Below are 18,525 nucleotides of genomic sequence, written 5' to 3' on the forward strand. Positions count from 1 at the left end.
AGGTGGTAGGTTTTCCTTGTATGGGTAACGTGACCTTTGCAAGGGGTCCCCCAGTCCCATTCGAGGACACTGCCATAAGGGATGACACGGGTTTGCCCATTTCCCTGCGAGAGTTGGGGTGTGGTGGTTGATGTTCACGCTGTCCTTCCCGGGGGTCCCTGTCTTGTCTGGGATGTCTTGGGGCTCTGCATTCTCTTCTAAAGTGTCCCCATTTTTCACAGTTATAACAGGTGATCCTTTCTCTGATATTGGGCAGTGGTGGTGGATGAGTGTAGGTGGGATCTTCGTCATTGACCACTAGAGATGAGCGAATCGAACATGACGAAGTGGAATTCGTTTCGAAGATTATGAAATATTCGATTCACGCCGAATCCGAAAATTAGCAAACTTCGGATGCACGAATCGAATTTTCCCAAAAATGGCGGCGACATGTGTGGCGACGGAGCGGGGATCTCTGGGAAGGCGCGCAGACAAGGCGCGCTGACCCATAATGCATTCATTCATGACATGTGATCGCATTAGCCAATCAGCAGCCAGCCAGCCAGCACTGTGTAATGGTGGAGCTATAAATCGCAACCATCTTAGAATTCTCCATTAGCCTCCGGTCATTCAAGAGAGACAGACCTCTCTGTATTAGGGACAGAGTTAGCACAACAGAGACTTTAGGGCCACAGAATCGTTACTTAGGGACACAGAATCGTTACTCAGGGACACAGAATTGTTACTCAGGGACACAGAATTGTTACTCAGGGACAGACACAGAATTGTTACTCAGGGACACAGAATTGTTACTCAGGGACACAGAATTGTTACTCAGGGACACAGAATTGTTACTCAGGGACACAGAATCGTTACTCAGGGACACAGAATTGTTACTCAGGGACACAGAATTGTTACTCAGGGACACAGAATTGTTACTCAGGGACACAGAATTGTTACTGAGGGACACAGAATCGTTACTCAGGGACACAGAATCGTTACTCAGGGACACAGAATTGTTACTCAGGGACACAGAATCGTTACTCAGGGACACAGAATCGTTACTGAGGGACACAGAATCGTTACTCAGGGACACAGAATCGTTACTCAGGGACACAGAATCGTTACTCAGGGACACAGAATCGTTACTCAGGGACACAGAATCGTTACTCAGGGACACAGAATCGTTACTCAGGGACACAGAATCGTTACTGAGGGACACAGAATCGTTACTCAGGGACACAGAATCGTTACTCAGGGACACAGAATCGTTACTGAGGGACACAGAATCGTTACTGAGGGACACAGAATCGTTACTCAGGGACACAGAATCGTTACTCAGGGACACAGAATCGTTAATCAGGGACACAGAATCGTTACTCAGGGACACAGAATCGTTACTCAGGGACACAGAATCGTTAATCAGGGACACAGAATCGTTACTCAGGGACAAAGAATTGTTACTCAGGGACACAGAATTGTTACTCAGGGACACAGAATCGTTACTCAGGGACACAGAATCGTTACTGAGGGACACAGAATCGTTACTGAGGGACACAGAATCGTTACTCAGGGACACAGAATCGTTACTCAGGGACACAGAATAGTTACTCAGGGACACAGAATTGTTACTCAGGGACACAGAATTGTTACTCAGGGACACAGAATCGTTACTGAGGGACACAGAATTGTTACTCAGGGACACAGAATCGTTACTGAGGGACACAGAATCGTTACTCAGGGACACAGAATCGTTACTGAGGGACACAGAATCGTTACTCAGGGACACAGAATCGTTACTCAGGGACACAGAATCGTTACTCAGGGACACAGAATTGTTACTGAGGGACACAGAATCGTTACGTTATTTTTGGGGTGCTTATAGAATTAAAGAGTATGTCAGACAACATGCAGAGGAGTGGCAGAGGAGGCAATGTTTCAGGAGCGAGCAGACGTGGCAGCAGAGGAAGGGGTCGAGGCAGCACTAGTCGCAGCCAGAGGCCAGTGCTCCCGGTGTCATCCAGCGGTCGTGTCTCCACCGACAACCCTGCCGTCATCGATTGGTTGGCTCGGTCATCTTCCTCTTCCCAGGTCACCTCTGACACCTACAGCCAACGGTCGGTGGGTACGTCAGACACAACCGTTAGTTGGCATGGCCCGGGAGCAAGCCCACTGAAATCACGTGTCCTCTACCTGCCCCTGTCCTTTGGTGTTCCCTCACCAAGCGAAGTATCGCATGCTGTGGGCTCAGCCCCACTGTACAGTGAGGAAGAGCTAACAGAGGGCGGTCAGGAATGGGGGGAGACATCCGCCTCTTCAGCAGCCAGGCGAAGAAGTACTGGCGAGGAGAGTGGCTCGGTAGCCGGTCTAGAGACAGGTCTGTCTCCTGACCCACACGCAGCCGAGGGGGCTAGTAGTGAGGCGGAGACCCTAATTGATGATGATGAGGCTGATCGCACTTGGCAGCCTCGTCGTCATCAGGCTATTGCTTCCGCATCATCAGGAGAAGAGGGTGCCAGCTTGGCAGCGAGCAAAAAAGTCGGTGGGTTGCCCAGGAGGCAGCAGGGTCGCAGCAGTGTCAGTGGAGGCAAACGGCCACGGAGTACAGCACCAGCTCCACTGCAGCCTACCACCACGGCCAGTAGTGGTGCCGGTGTGCACGGAGGAAGTAGCAGTCAGCCAGTGAGGAGTAGCGGGGGCAAAGTTTCCTACTCGGCGGTGTGGCAATTTTTCGTCAAGCCGCCCGAGGAAGTAAACGTAGCCGTATGTCGAATATGTGGCCAGAAAGTCAAGCGTGGCCAGGGGGCCCATGTTGGGACTACAGCGTTGCGTCAGCATATGCAGCATCGCCATTCGGTGGCCTGGGAAAACCGTGATAAAGATACGGCGGTTCTGCCTGCCCCAGCCCCCGCTCCATCACCCGCTCCGTTACTTGCTCCGTCACCTGACGTCAATCGCCCTCTATCAGCCAGTCAAGGCTCCAACACCTCTGCTGAGGGGAGTTGTTGCTCGTTGGCATCTTCCGCTCGTTCAGATGCTCCTTCTCCTGCTACTCCTCTTCACGGATTCCGTCAGCAGTCTTTCTTGGAATCTGTTTCCAAGAGACAACAGTTTGCGAGCACGCACCCGACGGTGCAGAAGCTGAATGTCCTCCTGTCCAAGTTGCTGGTGCTGCAGTCCCTCCCTTTCCAAGTGGTGGACTCAGCACCTTTCCGAGAAATGATGGCTTGTGCTGCGCCGTGGTGGAGAGTGCCAAGCCGGCATTTCTTCGCCAAAAAGGCAGTGCCAGCCCTGCATTCACATGTAGAAGAGATGGTGGGCCAGTCTTTGAGCATGTCGGTCTCTGCCAAAGTGCACGGCAGCGCCGACGTGTGGAGCTGTAACTACGGTCAGGGACAGTACATGTCATTTACGGCCCACTGGGTGAACGTGGTGCCAGCACAGCCGCACCAGCAACTTGGACAGGTCACGCCGCTTTTGCCTCCACGTTTGCACGTCCTTGGTCCAGCAAAGATGTCCGCCTCTACCACCTCTTCTTCCGCCGTGTCCTCAGCCGCCACCCCCGTGCCAAGTCCCATTACCCGACCGGCATATCACATGTGCAGGGTGCAACGGTGTCACGCTGTGCTGCACCTGGTATGCCTTGGCGAACGTAGTCACACAGGGGAGGAACTTCTGAGTGTAATGAACAGAGAAATCGACAGATGGATGTCTCCGCACAAACTGAAAATCGGAACCATGTTGACCGACAACGGAAAGAACATGGTGTCTGCTCTGCGTCAAGGAAGGTTGTGCCATGCACCATGCATGGCTCACGTGTTCAATCTGGTTGTCAAGCGGTTCCTAAAATCCACCATCCCACTGCAAGACATCCTTAAAATGTCACGTAAACTTTGCATGCATTTCAGCCATTCCTACACCGCAAAGCACACCCTCCTTGAGCTGCAGCGGCAGAACGGAATTCCACAGCATCGCCTGATCTGCGACGTTGCAACAAGGTGGAATTCAACCCTACATATGTTAGACCGCCTTTACGAACAGCGAAAGGCCATCACCGATTTCCTGATGTTACAAGCGGATAAAGGTACTCCCCTGTGTAACTTAGATGTCAGCCATTGGCAGCTCATGCGTGACACCTGCCGCTTGCTCAGGCCCTTTGAGGAGGCCACGCTATTCATGAGTCGGCAGGACTATGGGATGAACGACGTCATTCCTCTGTTGCACGTCCTGGAACAAATGCTGTTAACAATGGCTGGTCAGGGTGCGGTAGACGTGGCGCACAGATCTCAACGCCACATGACCCCTGTGGGGGCAGGACAGGAAGAAGAGGAGGAGGTAGAGAAGGACATTTGTGCTCAGGAATTATTGAGTGAAATGGGTGGTTTTTCCACTCAGCGGACAGGAGTGGAGGAGCAGGAGCATCTGGTAGAGGAGGAGGAGGAGGAGACAGAGGACCCAGACGCACCGTGGCAGTATGCTGTGGAGATGGAGGCAGGGAGTCCCTCGCATTCCTTGGCACAAATGGCCCATAGCATGCTCGGTTGCTTGCGTAGCGACAGCCGAATAATAACCATCAGACAGAGGGATGACTTTTGGCTGTCCACCTTGTTGGACCCTCGCTACCGTTCAAAAATGGTGGCCTTTTTCACACCTGCTGAGAGGGAGGCCAAAATAAATTACTATAAAAACCACCTATGTAGTCAGTTGGTCTCTGCCTTTGTGCGCCAACGTCCATCCTCAGACACTGTGGGCCCTGTGCGCTCGCGTTCCGCTGCCATGGCAGCAGGGGAGGGGTGGGGTGGTAGGAGCAGTGGCAGCTCCACCAGCAGCGGCTGCCTCAGTCTGCAGTCGATGATGAGTAGCTTTCTTCACCAGTGCAGTGAGGAAACTACTAACCAGCCGCAGCAGCAGCAGCATCAGGTGGACCTGGAGCAGGACCTCAAACAACAGGCTTGGGCCTACTTGGACAGCACCCTGCCAACCGAGGTAGACAATCCCCTTGACTACTGGGCAACGAAACTTGACCTTTGGACCCAACTAGCTGAATTTGCCCTTGAAAGGCTGTCATGCCCGGCCAGTAGCGTGGCATCTGAGCGCGTGTTTAGTGCGGCAGGAGGTATTGTAACTCCGCGGAGGACACGACTGTCCACCCAAAGTGTGGAGAGACTCACGTTTGTGAAAATGAATCAGGCGTGGATTAGTCTGGATTTCAAACCACCAGTTCCTGACACAACTGACTTAATCCGCCATGAATCATGCCCCAAACATGTTATTATTTTTAACATAGGCCTGTGTATGGCCTTCAATTTAAGCTGCTTACGCTTCGCCACTCTGCCATGGGCCCCTGTACCGCCTCCTCTTGCTGCTGCCAGGTCCAGAGTGTGTCATGGGTCCCTGTACGGCCTCCCATTGCTGCTGACTTCATCGCCAGACTCTGCCATGTGCCACTTTCAGGTCTCCTTACACTGTTGGTGGGTTCCATTTTGTGATAGGGTGCTGTATGGCCTTCCATTGCTGCTGCCTCCACCGCCACCCTGCGCCATGTGCCTCTGTCGTCTGCTCACGCTGCTGACGGCTTCCGCTTTTTAACCGAGGCCTGTGTTTGGCTTCCGAATACTGCTGCATCCACCGCCACCCTGCGCCATGTGTCTCTGTCGTCTGCTCACGCTGCTGACGGCTTCCGCTTTTTAACCTAGGCCTGTGTATGGCTTCAGAATAATGCTGCCTACACCACCACCCTGCTCCATGTGCCTCTGTCGTCTGCTCATGCTGCTGCCAGGTCCATACTGATTCATGGCCCCCTGTACCGGCTCCTCATGAACGTGGTTCAGCGGGTTTGCATCACTTAACGGCAAATCGTTGACAAACGCTGGGACGTTCAGTGTTGTGCGCATTAAGCCAGACACCAAAGGGCAGCACAGACCTGTTATTACTCGCTCAAGCATGGCTGAACAAAACCAGTCTCTACCACAAATTGGACCCAGACCTGCCCAGGGTCTCGTAAGTAGATTGCACGGAGGAGTAGAGTTCGTTATTGGAATTAACTGTGAGGGACTTTTAAACCTAGGCCTGTGTATGGCCTTCAATTGAAGCTGCTTCTGCTCCGCCACTCTGCCATTGGACTCTAGATAGTCGACGACTATTAGTCGTCTCCCCACGCTGCTGCTGGGGGGACTTTTTAACATAGGCCTCTGTATGGCCTTCAATTTTAGCTGCTTACGCTCCGCCACTCTGCCATGGGCCCCTATACCGCCTCCTCATGCTGCTGCCAGGCCCGTAATCTGCCATGGGCCCCCGTACCGACTCCTCATGCTGCTGCCAGGCCCGTAATCTGTCATGGGCCCCTGTACCGCCTCCTCATGCTGCTGCCAGGTCCAGAGTGTGTCATGGGTCCCTGTACGGCCTCCCATTGCTGCTGTCTCCATCGCCACACTCTGCCATGTGCCACTTTCAGGTCTCCTCACACTGCTGGTGGGTTCCATTTTGTCATAGGGTGCTGTATGGCCTCCCATTGCTGCTGCCAGGCCCGTAATCTGCCATGGGCCCCCGTACCGACTCCTCATGCTGCTGCCAGGCCCGTAATCTGTCATGGGCCCCTGTACCGCCTCCTCATGCTGCTGCCAGGTCCAGAGTGTGTCATGGGTCCCTGTACGGCCTCCCATTGCTGCTGTCTCCATCGCCACACTCTGCCATGTGCCACTTTTAGGTCTCCTCACACTGCTGGTGGGTTCCATTTTGTCATAGGGTGCTGTATGGCCTCCCATTGCTGCTGCCAGGCCCGTAATCTGCCATGGGCCCCCGTACCGACTCCTCATGCTGCTGCCAGGCCCGTAATCTGTCATGGGCCCCTGTACCGCCTCCTCATGCTGCTGCCAGGTCCAGAGTGTGTCATGGGTCCCTGTACGGCCTCCCATTGCTGCTGTCTCCATCGCCACACTCTGCCATGTGCCACTTTTAGGTCTCCTCACACTGCTGGTGGGTTCCATTTTGTCATAGGGTGCTGTATGGCCTCCCATTGCTGCTGTCAGGCCCGTAATCTGCCATGGGCCCCCGTACCGACTCCTCATGCTGCTGCCAGGCCCGTAATCTGTCATGGGCCCCTGTACCGCCTCCTCATGCTGCTGCCAGGTCCAGAGTGTGTCATGGGTCCCTGTACGGCCTCCCATTGCTGCTGTCTCCATCGCCACACTCTGCCATGTGCCACTTTCAGGTCTCCTCACACTGCTGGTGGGTTCCATTTTGTCATAGGGTGCTGTATGGCCTCCCATTGCTGCTGTCAGGCCCGTAATCTGCCATGGGCCCCCGTACCGACTCCTCATGCTGCTGCCAGGCCCGTAATCTGTCATGGGCCCCTGTACCGCCTCCTCATGCTGCTGCCAGGTCCAGAGTGTGTCATGGGTCCCTGTACGGCCTCCCATTGCTGCTGTTTCCATCGCCACACTCTGCCATGTGCCACTTTCAGGTCTCCTCACACTGCTGGTGGGTTCCATTTTGTCATAGGGTGCTGTATGGCCTCCCATTGCTGCTGCCAGGCCCGTAATCTGCCATGGGCCCCCGTACCGACTCCTCATGCTGCTGCCAGGCCCGTAATCTGTCATGGGCCCCTGTACCGCCTCCTCATGCTGCTGCCAGGTCCAGAGTGTGTCATGGGTCCCTGTACGGCCTCCCATTGCAGCTGTCTCCATCGCCACACTCTGCCATGTGCCACTTTCAGGTCTCCTCACACTGCTGGTGGGTTCCAGTTTGTCATAGGGTGCTGTATGGCCTCCCATTGCTGCTGCCAGGCCCGTAATCTGCCATGGGCCCCCGTACCGACTCCTCATGCTGCTGCCAGGCCCGTAATCTGTCATGGCCCCTGTACCGCCTCCTCATGCTGCTGCCAGGTCCAGAGTGTGTCATGGGTCCCTGTACGGCCTCCCATTGCTGCTGTCTCCATCGCCACACTCTGCCATGTGCCACTTTCAGGTCTCCTCACACTGCTGGTGGGTTCCATTTTGTCATAGGGTGCTGTATGGCCTCCCATTGCTGCTGCCTCCACCGCCACACTGTGGCTCCACACTCTGGTTTTGGCCCCGTGACTGCCCAAATGAGTGAAGTGTGCGGTGATTCTAAGATTGACGGCACTCATCTGCATGTCATACTGACTGACAGTATTATTTCTCTTCCCCAGCAGACTCCAAGGGCATTTAAATTAAAGGTACAGTGTTCTGCACTAATATAAAGGCTCTCTGAAGCCTAGAAACACCCTTTTTATAAGTTAAATTCGCAGCGAATCGAATTTATTCCGCGAATTCGCCGAATCAGCCGAATCGAATTTTTTAATACTTCGCTCATCTCTATTGACCACCATAAGGGGCGTTGTTTTTTTTCCTTTTTTGGTTTTCTATGCCTCTGGCCACCAACAGTAAATCAGACATCTTCATAGAGCAGTACTCAGGGCGGGCCACCATCAGGCCTTTTCCTCTTTGAGCCCTGAAACAAAAGCAGTTGAGAGCATGTGTGTATGTGCCTTTTCATATTGAGAGAAGTCCAGATCATCAAAGGCCTGTATGAGTCTGGCATGATACTTCTCCACAGACTCCCCTTTATCTTGGGTGATGTCTTGAATCATGGTAGTCTGATCCACCAATTTCTCCTTTGCCCAGTTGTGGAGTTGGGCACAGAACTCCACACCTGAAGAATAGGAAATAGCATTTGTCAGGTAGGCATCATTGAAGGTCGTCAGCATGAACGGCCAGAAAACATTTCCTGCTTTAATTTGGCATAGACTGAGCAGGTCTTTCCAAGCAGCAAGAGTAAGTTTCTTGTACCCTGTGGTAAAAGGGCATTGGCTGTTTCTTTGGGTCAGGCAGACTCGTCACTAAGGCCGCTGCTTGTGATGGGGTAAAAGCGACATACATTACCGGTGCCCCTTCCTGTAATCTTGAATGTCGGGGCTATCTTGTGTACTGTTCCTGTTTAGGTTGCACTCCACTGTGCGTGGGTTCGGGAGTCAAATCTATTGGTGTCCTTGTCGCTTGCGGCTGTCGATCATCTGACTCAAATGCATTGTAATTCATGTATCCGGCTTGTGAAGGTGACACTTCCATATTGGGGAAAACCGGAGTGTGGTAGGAACCATCCTGGTTTAGAACAGGGAGAACTGGATATACGCCTTGTTTGGGCCTTCCGGGTGTACCAAGATGGCCGCTAGGCGGAAGTGCACTGGGCTGGACAGGAAGTGACAATACAGGTACAGCAAGATGGCTGCTGGTGGGTTGTGTTTGGGCTGGGGTGGTGGGAATAAAGTGGGCATTAGACGAAGGGCAGGGCTGTCCCTGCCCTCCTTTGTTCTGAATTCTATCGTCATAGGGTGGTGGTTTTAGCACACTTCCATTTTCAATCTTGTGATACACATGCATTGTGCAATCGCCATTTTCTTGAATTTCTTCCAACCATCCTTCTTTATATAATGCTTTTGCAGTTCTATACCAAGCTTCTACCACAGTCAGTAAACCTTTATCACATAAAATTCCTCTCTGTTCCTACAATAATTTACACCAGTCCTCTGGCTGCAATCACGCAACGCTGATCTTGAGGTCACAAACTTTTGCTACTTTAGATAACTTTTTAACTACTTCACTACCTTCTCTCCTCTTCACAATATCACATGCTAGCAATCCTTGCTGTGGTTTGGCTGTTTTCTGACCCATATTCCCCCCCCCCCCCCTCTCTGGGTCACCTAGCTCGTATCCAAGCTCTTCTCGCTCTGTTCTGTTCTTTCACCGTAGTCTCAGCTAATGGCTTCAGAGGCAGTTCGGGCAACTAATGGATTAATATCCCTCCACCGCTACTTTCTGTTTTATCTCAGAACAAACAGTAATCCACAAATACACTCAGAACAGGACAATACAACAGCTGCCCCTCGCTCCGTGAATCTTCAGCAGCTGAGCTAAACCCTCAGGGGTCTCCCACACTGTCAACCCCGAGTCACCGTCCGTAGACGCTTGTTGCAAGGTTCCGTCTTCCAGGGGCCGACAGCTCACCTGGTCAGGACACTCGATTGCAACTTATCTTTCAGTGTACTGAGTTATCACAGTCGCACAGGATGACAGACACTGAACAAATAATACACAGCCAGCAGAGATCCAGTGGCAGGTTATTTAAACTGCCCCAGGCGAGGAATAAAAATGACCTGCCTCTAGATGGCCTCCGGAAGCCGATAAGACTGGTGGCCAGACAGGACAGAAACAAATCGTACAGTGGTAATAGTAAAAGTACCTACCGTACTCTCAGGGGATGCACAAATCCCTTTTGGTCTGTCCCGGCCAGCCGCTCAGTCTCTCGCGTGGTCTTCCGTCGGTCAGAACCTGGGCCCCGCGTAGGCGCCAGCTGTAAAGGTTTTAGGAACCACAATTGGGCTCAGGGTTGAATGTCTGCTTCTGCTCCTGATTTTGAGATATGGATTGCGTGCACGCCGAAATAATTACACTGACAAATGTCCAGTATAACCACTTTCACATCATCTCTTTATTGCAGGGCAGTGCTTAACCTTTTATACAAGGAGAACAATAGAGTATACGTCACTATTACTTCACATTCTAAAAGGCACATTTTGCTTGGCTGAATCATGGGAGAAGTGCAGAAACTTGATACTTAAGCCCGTTATCTCTTCACTCCCCCTCACATGTTCAAGGACTAAGTACAAGATCCTCACAGCTCGAAGGGAGGGGTTGAGAACATCGCTCTGAACAAACAAGCTAAGGAGGACTGCAAAGCCCAGCAGACAAAATATATACGCACAACACATATATTTAGAAATATGAAAAAGTATAAAAGTAAATATGTATATAAAATGTACATTTTAAACAGGAAATCAAATAGGCATTTTACCATATCCATCACATTGCAGGTGCTGCCAAAAAAATCAAACAGGCTGCATTGTTAATGCATAGAACTGTACTGGAACGAGTTAAAACACCCTGTAATGCACTAAAACACACATGTCCCTAATTAAATTTAAGAAAAAGAGAGGGGAAAAAATTAACTGGAATGCATTAAAAAAAATGCATTGGAACACTTCAAAAACACATCCAAAATGCACTGGAACACATCAAAAACGCATCCAAAATGCTCTGGAACACGCTAAACATGCATCAAAAAAGTGCATGCAAAAACGCATCTGGAACACATCTAGACTGTGTTTCTATAGTGTGAACTGGCCCTTAGGACTTGCTCACACCATTTGTGATGCAGAAATGCATGCAAGAGCACGCATTTTCCTACACAGCAAAGAAATGCAATGCCATCCGCAGATGTGCGCAGGTACCATGATAAAAACTTATTTGCAGCTCCACACGTCTAGTAAACACATACGCATTCACAGCCACCAAAACGCATGGCACCACACTACTGTGCAGTTAGGTGCAACACACTTTTACAATAATATGCCTGCAGTATTTTTGCATGTTCCCACACGTTAGGCAGCCCATTGAAATTATTGAGCTGAGGAAAAAAAGTAAAAAATGCCACATTCGCACAGGTCCTCTGGCCTGTACAGCATGAATGAGTGGGGACACAGCAGCTGTAGGAACACAGGGTTTAATCTGACAGGTTTGAAGGCGTGGGGAAGTGGCCCTGAATGCTCACTGTCTGTGTTCAGGGCTGTACACCTGCACCCATATGCTTGTCAAATTAGGACCTGCAGCATTTCCATAGTGTAACATAGGTTGCCTGCAAACTGTGACAACCACAAAAACAAACCACTGATTTACACTCTACACGACACAGCACCCATGTGAATGAGTCCCAAGACCTCAGTTACACACACAGCTTTATTTATGAACTCAGTACAGTTTTATCATTTAGATTTCACAGGAATATGGTTGGGATTGTGTCCATTAATAAAGTTTTTAGTGTATTTTTACCATAAATATAATTTGGATATTTTCTCTGGCGTTGGGGGGCTGTCAGATATGCTGTACGGGGCCCCATGATATCTAACAGTGGCCCTGGGTGTATGCTTGTGTCTGTGCCACCTGTATAGTTAGGAAGAACAATGTCTTCTATGGGATATCTTGAACCTCGATGTATCTAGGAATTGGACATGTTTTCAACTGAAAATACAACAATTAATAGTAATGTTTCCCCGGCAAATGAGGATCAGCTCCTTGGTCGAGAACAGCGATCTCGCCATGTCCAGATGTGGGCTGGAATTCCACAAAAGAACAATTCACAAAGCCAAAAAATAGACTTGCAAATTACCACTAAACTCTCCTAACTACACTCCCATCTACCACTTCCGGGCGTGTGCAAACGTCTTTCCGCAAACGTGATTATATATTTCCGGTATGACATCTGCTCTAGTGCTTCCTCCAACAGCTGTCTTGGTGTTTATTTGTGCACCATAGCAATTTTCCATGCAGCTCCATTGTGTATATGACATTTGCAACTATATGTTTGCAGTTCTATTGTGGATTTGGCATTGGCAAATATATGTTTGTAGCTCTATTGTGTATTTGGCATTGCTGAATATATGTTTGCCTGTAAAGGCCCAAAGTCAACATAAATTGGGGGCCTAATTTATTACTGTTAAGAGGATTGTAGAAAAAGAATAGTTAGCTGCACATTGTTGAATATATGTTTGCATCTCTACTGTGTATATGACATTGGTGAATATATGTTTGCAGCTCTGCTGTGTATTTGGCATTGGCGAATATGTTTGCAGCTCTATTGTGTATTTGGCATTGGTGAATATATGTTTGCCGGTAAAGGCCCAAAGTCAACATAAATTGGGGGCCTAATTTATTACTGTTAAGAGGATTGTAGAAAAAGAATAGCTAGCTGCACATTGAACACAACCTATTCATTGGTACATAACATGGTCTTATGGTGCAATAGAGGGCTTTTGGTTTGTTAGTTTGGGCATACTTGCATATGTGCACTCTAACAAGCTAGATTTGAGCATATTATATAGCTCACAAAATATGTGTTAGGGGTGCTAGTATATTGAACTTGAACATGAAATAACCCCCCAAAAAATAAACATAGTCCAAACCTTTATTGATCAAATACATATTTCACATTTATTTGGACAGCAGCAACAAGTAGGTAATCAATTTCTTGGTGGGAGAAAAAAGCAGGATTGATGTTGCTAAAATAGAACAGTCCTGCTCATAAGAGTTTACAATCTAAAAGATTATACTAATGAACTGTGCTTTCACAGATTACAGCAGGAAACAAACTGTTAATATGAATCACTTAGTAGGCTTATCTATCCACAAAACAAGCTGCAGATTAAAATATCAATATAAAAATACATACGTGCCAAAATAGCAAATACCTCCCTCCTCCCCAAATTCCACACACATACATTTATCATCAGGTTTGTCCGAAAACTGCATTTCAGTCTAAATAAGCAAGCAAACTATAGCCAAGTGCAGATTTGGAAGAGCTGAGCAATTGACATGTGTTAGGATTACAATGCAAAGATAATAAACACCAATCATTGTACAATAACACACAAACACACTTTAAAAGGAAAAAAATGCAAAACATTTACAGCCCACATCAAAACACAGTGTGAGTGTGGTCTGGGGCAATTCACCACAATATCTCTTCCTCCCCAAACCACCACAGGCAAGGACTTGCTGAAAATAACCTGGCCTATAGGCCTACACAAGGAGTAATTACCCACTACTACAACTCTTTATATAACATAGGCCACACCCACCACTGTCATTCCTTTGGTAAGAGAAAGTGTTTGCACCTGATTAATTCTCTTCCCACCTGTGTTAACTCTTGGTATGCAGGCCCCACAAATCAGAGTCAGAAAGAAAGCCACAGTGAAGTGTACCTGTGCAGCATACAACAGAACATTGAACAGGGATGTGAAGGGGAACCCCATGGCAATATTTATTGGCACTATGGGCACAATTCACTCCAGACTATCACGAGTTAAGGCAGTCACATGACCACATCTTGCATGCAATACTGAAAATGCCAATTCACTTTTGCTAGTACGTGGGATTTCCCATAAATCGGAAAAACACTCAGGAAATCAAACATAAAAAGGCCTTACACCCCGGTCACATCAAAGCCGATTTAGAAATCGTGCGACTTACAGTGAAAATGCCGATTTTCTTGCGATTTGCAAGACATCTGACACAGATATCTATGCAAATCGCCACAAAAGTAGTACATGTACTACTTTAGAAATCAGTGTCGGAAACGCACCCATGTGACCGCTCTAATAGCAGACAATAGGGTGCGACTTGGCATACGATTTGCAAGTCTCATGTCATGCAAATCACATGCCAAGTTGCACTCAATGTGACAGCTATTAGAGCGTTCATATTGGTGTGGTTCAAACTTGGTTGGAGCAACAATTTCTAAAGTAATGAAAACACTACTTTTAATGCGATTTGCAGAGAGATCTGTTTCAGATGTCTTGCAAATCGCACTTTAAATCAGCATATCTCCCAACTTTGAAATCATGCGACTTTATTTATTTATTCCAGGTACTTATATAGCACTGTCCATTTACGTAGTGCTTTACACACATATATATATATATATATATTGTACATTCACATCAGTCCCTAACCCTCAAGGGGTGTACAATCTAAGGTGCCTAACTCACATTCATACATACACATACTAGGGCCAATTTAGACAGGAGCCAATTAACCTACCAGCATGTCTTTGGAGTGTGGGAGGAAACCGGAGTACCCGGAGGAAATCCACGCAGGCATAGGGAGAACATGCAAATTCCAGGCAGGTGGTGCCATGGCTTGGATTCGAAGCAACGACCCTAGTACTGCCAGGCAAAAGTGCTAACCATTTAGCCACTGTGCTGCCCATTGACTTCATTGTAAGTCACATGATATGACCATAGTATAAGTCGCACCTCTTCAAAATCCGCTTTGATGTGACCAGGGTGGCCCCCATTCACATCAGGTGCAATTTAGCATGTGATTTGCATGCCAGGCGACTTGCAAATCGTTAGCCAAGTCACACCCTATTGTCCACTATAGGCTCCATTCACATCCAATCTGATTTTGAAATAATGCGACTTCACTGTAAGTTGCCCAATTTCCAAATCAGATTAGATGTGACTGTGGTGTTAGCCCCCGGTCACATCAGGTGCAATTTGGTATGCGATTTGCAAGTTGCAGGGCATGCAAATCGCATGCCAAGTCGCATCCAGGGTGCACAATTTCAGGTGCGATTTGGGAATTTAAATTGTACCTGATATTGGATCTAATGAATGTGGATGTGAGTGTCTTAACATATGCAATTTGCTGCAGTACAATTTCAAAAGTAGTTCTTGTCTAACTTTTTCTGCAATTTCACATATAGACTACAATAGAAATCGCAATGCAAAACAAAATTGAAAACACAATAACTCATTGGTAAATCTACAGAAAACACGGTGAAATTGCCAGCAAAAAGCACAATTTTAAATTGCATCTAGTGTGAACCAAGCAGGCAATTCAACAAAGGAAATACATCTTTGAAGGCATGTGGTTTCTGCATGCTCGGATAAGGGTCTGTTATGGATTTGGAGGGGGACTCCATGCCATTATTTTTTTTTTTTTTTAAATCCTTTTCTCTCTCTCTCTCAGCTCTTGGCTTGACAAATCCTTCCCAAAAGGGGGCGGAGTGCAAACAAGCATTATCAAATCAGTCATTAGTCCAGGCCCTTATCTCATCCCATCGTTTGACATTCACATAAGGTGCAGTCTGTATATGCAGTAAAGCATGCTTGTTATACTCACTGTGGAACCTAAGGGGTTAGTCCTCTGCATTGTGTGAAAAGGCAATTTGATCCTGACTTCTCTGCTCCTCCTCTTGTTCAAATGTCCACATCTTATCCTGATAAGACAGACTGAACTGTAGCCATTCTGCACTTACTCAGTTTAGTGTGTATTGCTAGAGAGGTTTTTTTTGTCTTGAGAGTGCATGTGATCAGCACAGGGCCAATCAGCACCGTCCAGACAGAGGTCAGGGGTTTTGCATATTCCTAGAGCAAAAAGAAAACTCCCCCTACAAGCTTTAATCAGTGCTCTTCTGAACACTGATAGAAGTCTCAAGACTGCTCTAACTGCTGATGAGAAAAGGTTGATACGTTGAATCAAGATGTCATATTAAATATCATATTGTTTTAAATTGTAATATTGCATGATACATGTTCAGGATTTCTTCTGTATAAAACTCCTAACACGAACTTGAGGAAAACAAACCTTTTATTCACCAGCTAGTTTGACCTAGCCAGACTCATGTCTGCAAAGCTAAGTGCCTTGAAAAGCATCTCACAGAGTATACATATCAACAATTATGTTACAATGCATATTTTTCCTCTTTCACTTTCTGTACATTCAAAAGACTTTCTAAACTGTGCAGTATATGGCCTTCAGTACCAGCTACAGATAAGAATACCAGCTACAGACTGGAACACATTACTTCACAGGTTATTTCCCTTATTAGGGAGGGGGGAAGTGAGCTGATAACCTCGCTTTTGCAAACAGAGGCTGTTAGAAATGTTAAAGTTTAAAGGGAAACTCTGCAATATCTTGGGTGCTGCCACATCCCCCCCTCCCTCCCTTTGATGTTATTTATGACCACTCAGGGCATTAAGGGGCTAAGGGCAGTCCTGCTGATCCTGGGTCTGCATTTGCAGTTTCACACTTATGTATCTTATCTCTCTAGTTTCAGACAGAAAAATACAAGATGTTGGAAGGGGGAGTGGGTTGAGAGGGGAAACAAAATCTGTATGTAGCTGTGAGGTACTGCAGCTGTGCCCAATAGTTATCAGCCAGTTCTTTGCAGCAAAAAGCTTGAGCAGAAACAAAGCATCACTTAACATAGCTTCATAGATGAGGTTATCTGGTTCCCTACAGTACACATTGAATAAGTTGTTTCATTATGTACACAAGTGTCAGTTACTGTGTCTTCACATTGATAATAACATTCTAGTAGTCTTGATACATGGGTCACATGATCTGCCCTCCCCCTATTGTTCTAGCCAGGGTTATTATTATGGCTACCAGCAATTATATTAAAGCATTTTTATCAGGCATCATATCAATGTATATCCCTTCCTGTGCGTTGACCAGGCAGCTTCCGGGTGTGACTGGAGCAGAACTGGAGCTCTTCCTTCTAGCAGATATTAGATGTATCCCTTTCCTCCGTCGTGCATTGACTCAACAGCTTCAGGGTGTGTTGACAGCAGGGCTGGAGTTCATCCTGATTTCTCTGGTCAGCTTTAGCTTTAAGGGGTCTTGATGGTCTGCTTTACTCAGCCAGGATTCTGTGTGATCAGCAGCTTGCTTTGCATTTTCACATTGCATGGCCTCTTATTTGACCATCCAGCTTGTTAGTGAACCAGTGATTTCCCTTATAATCCATCAATGCCTGAATGTGGTGTGGAATTCAGAGGTAGATCTCTTGAGCCAGTGACAACTTGTCAGCTTTGGACACCAAGAGAGCTGTTGCTGCGATAGCTCGCAGGCAATCTAGCCAGAAAAGTGTCCAGTTGTTTGGAAAGGTACGCCACAGGGCGTTGCTACAACCCCAGGTACTCCCACTGCTTTCCCCTGCTTCTCACTGACATACAGATAATAGGGTTTCTTACAGTCCGGTAGGCCGAGGGAGGGGACTTGCATTAAGGAAGTCTTAATGTCTCGGAATGCTTGGTCTTGTTTTTTTTCCCATAGGGATGGTTCCCTCTCTCCTCCCATTGTAATTCATAGAGGGGCTTGGCTTTTGCAGCAAATCCTGGTATCCAGATCTGGCAGAATCCGGGTGCTCCCAGGAATTCACGCACTTGATGCCTGCTTGTTGGTGTAGGGATTTGGCAAACAGCCTCTTTCCTGCCCTCTCCCAATGGTCTTTGGCCTTGTGATACTTTAAATCCCAGGTATTTTACAGTCTCTTGGCACAACTGAACACTCACCAGAACAAAAGTATTAATGCGCATGGGTTATACACATCACACATCTGGGGGTGCAGCGGTATGCTGGCAGCTATGGGTTAGTCATCCAGCTCCAGCCATCCATCCATCAGGGTGGGTGCCCAAATGGTCCTGGGGAGGAATTAGCTCAGCCACAGGAGCCAGAAAGGTGCTTAATAGTGTAGTACACTGTCACAAGGGTGGATGACCTTTCACAAGTTCATGCACTACTGTTCGTGGTTATATTTATCTTGTGTAATACCATTTTAGTAGTCTATATAATTTGACCAGCGCTCACTTTATCATTTTTAAACAATGTAACTATTCTACATTGTAGCTCAAACTGTGTCTCCCACAGTGGTTTAGTGGTTAGAGCTCAGAATTTACAGCACTTGGATCATGGGTTCTAATCCCAGACATGGCTACATCCCAGTTTGCATGCTTTCCCTGTATGGATGTGTTTCTGCCAACACTCAAAAGACATGCTGTTAGGTTCATTGGACCTAGTTACATGGCTGAGTTTCTGCCCTTAGATTATAAGCTCCTTGACATTTATAAATGTTAAAAAAATGGAGATCAATTTTCTGGGTTGTGTCAGTTCCAGGAATATTGAT

General features: G+C 47.8%; 1 protein-coding gene across 1 annotated transcript in view; it reads left to right on the forward strand.

The window, feature by feature from the left end:
• SMTNL1 (smoothelin like 1) overlaps window positions 1-18,525 on the forward strand; it is a 525,456-nt gene that overhangs the window by 434,902 nt on the left and 72,029 nt on the right. The gene's annotated exons all lie outside the window — the stretch shown is intronic.

The sequence above is a fragment of the Staurois parvus genome, unplaced genomic scaffold, assembly GCF_062004578.1.
Source record: "Staurois parvus isolate SC_StPar_1 unplaced genomic scaffold, SC_StPar_1.0 ptg000937l, whole genome shotgun sequence".
NCBI classification, from domain to species: domain Eukaryota; kingdom Metazoa; phylum Chordata; class Amphibia; order Anura; family Ranidae; genus Staurois; species Staurois parvus.